Source organism: Petromyzon marinus, unplaced genomic scaffold, assembly GCF_048934315.1.
Source record: "Petromyzon marinus isolate PM22_M1 ecotype Great Lakes invasive population unplaced genomic scaffold, UKy_Petmar_22M1.pri1.0 PM_G_Scaffold_52, whole genome shotgun sequence".
Lineage (NCBI taxonomy): Eukaryota > Metazoa > Chordata > Hyperoartia > Petromyzontiformes > Petromyzontidae > Petromyzon > Petromyzon marinus.
The window spans coordinates 52,501-55,000 of NW_027423005.1; positions in this window are offsets into that span (position 1 = coordinate 52,501).

The window sequence follows — 2,500 nt, forward strand, 5'->3', positions numbered from 1 at the left end:
CCAGGAGCAGGCGCTCAAAAGACTTCATTACCACAGATGTAAGGGCGACCGGTCTGTAATCATTTAGTCCTGTTGGCCTTAGCTTTTTGGGCACAGCGATGATGGTGGAGGACTTGAGACAGGCTGGTACATGGCATGTCTCCAGGGAGGTGTTAAAGATGTTGGTGAACACCGGAGACAGCTGGCCAGCGCAGTGCCTGAGGGTGGCTGGAGAGACAGAGTCCGGCCCGGCTGCTTTGCGTGGATTCTGCCTCTTGAAAAGCCCATTAACTTCTCCCTCCTGAAAGGAGAGAGTCGTTTCTGTAGTATGGGTGGGGGATGGGGCCTCTTGGGTGGGAAGGGGTGGTTCAGGACAGTCCAATTGTCTTTCAAATCTACGGTAGAACTCGTTCAGGTCGTTGGCTAGGCGGGAGTCGTTAGTGGTGTGGGGCGCTCTGGGTTTGTAGTTGGTGATGTGCCTGAGCCCTTTGGCAGACAGAAGCAGCGTCGTTAGTAGAGAACTGGTGTTTTAGTGTCTCTGAGTACAGTCGTTTAGCCTCTCTCACCGCTTTGCTAAACCTGTTCTTCGACTCCTTGAATCTGTCTCTATCCCCACTCCTAAACGCTTCCTCCTTCTCCAACCTCAACCTTTTGAGCTTTGCTGAGAACCAGGGCTTGTTGTTGTTAAAGTTCACCCTGGTACGTGTTGGGATACAGCAGTCCTCACAGAAGCTGATGTACACAGCCTCTGTGAGTTCATCCAGACTATTGGTAGCAGTCGTGAACATATCCCAGTCAGTACAGTCTAAGCACGCCCGCAAATCTTCCACAGCCTCACTGGTCCACTGTTTAGATGTCCTCACAGCAGGTTTACAGAGTTTTAGTTGCTGCCTGTATGCACGAATCAGGTGGACCAAGGGAGTTCTGTGCGAGCCGAACAGCCCCGTGACCCACAAGAGAAACATCCCCGCCAAATTCGAGCGTTTGACGGGGTCTATCCGTGAAAAAATATTCACGTTTTTGAGTGCACATGCATTTCTGCTGCAAATGCCTCTGGAAGTTTCATGCCGTTCGTATGCCAATTGTGGCAACACGAAAATGACCCGTTTTCCCATTCCGAGGGATTTCTGTGCGACCCTAACAGCCCCGTGAGCCACAAGAGACACATCCCCGCCAATTTCTAGCGTTTCACGGGGTCTATCCGTGAAAAATATAGACGTTTTTGAGTGCACATGCATTTCTGCTGCAGATGCCTCTGGAAGTTTCATGCCGTTCGTACGCAATGTGGCAACACGAAAATGACCCCTTTTCCCATTCCGAGGGATTTCTGTGCCACCCTAACAGCCCCGTGAGCCACAAGAGAGACATCGCCGCCAATTTATAGCGTTTCACGGGGTCTATCCGTGAAAAATATTCACTTTTTTGAGTGCACATGCATTCCTGCTGCAAATGCCTCTGGAAGTTTCATGCCGTTCCTATGCAATGTGGCCACACAAAAATGACCCGTTTTCCCATTCCGAGGCATTTCTGTGCGACCCTAACAGCCCCGTGAGCCACAAGAGAGACATCCCCGCCAACTTCTAGCGTTTGACGGGGTCTATGCGTGAAAAATATTAAAATTTTTGAGTGCACGTGCCTTTCTGCTGCAAATGCCTCTGGAAGTTTCATGGCGTTCCTATGCAATGTGGCAACACGAAAATGACCCCTTTTCCCATTCCGAGGGAGTTCTGTGCCACCCTAACAGCCCCGTGAGCCACAAGAGACACATCCCCGCCAATTTCTAGCGTTTCACGGGGTCTATCCGTGAAACATATAGAAGTTTTTGAGTGCACATGCATTCCTGCTGCAAATGCCTCTGGAAGTTTCATGCGGTTCGTACGCAATGTGGCAACACGAAAATGACCCGTTTTCCCATTCCCAGGGATTTCTGTGCGACCCGAACAGCCCCGTGAGCCACAAGAGACACATCCCCGCCAATTTCTAGCGTTTCACGGGGTCTATCCGTGAAAAATATCAATTTTTTTTTGACTGCACATGCATTTCTGCTGCAAATGCCTCTGGAAGTTGCATGCGGTTCGCATGCAATGTGGCGACACGAAAATGACCCGTTTTCCCATTCCGAGGGATTTCTGTGCCACCCTAACAGCCCCGTGAGCCACAAGAGAGACATCCCCGCCAATTTCTAGCGTATCACGGGGTCTATCCGTGAGAAATATTCACTTTTTTGAGTGCACATGCATTCCTGCTGCAAATGCCTCTGGAAGTTTCATGCGGTTCGTATGCAATGTGGCGACACGAAAATGACCCGTTTTCCCATTCCGAGGGATTTCTGTGCCACCCTAACAGCCCCGTGAGCCACAAGAGAGACATCCCCGCCCACTTCTAGCGTTTCACGGGGTCTCTCCGTGAAAAATATCACATTTTTTGAGTGCACATGCATTCCTGCTGCAAATGCCTCTGGAAGTTTCATGCGGTTCGCATGCAATGTGGCGACACGAAAATGACCCGTTTTTTCCCATTC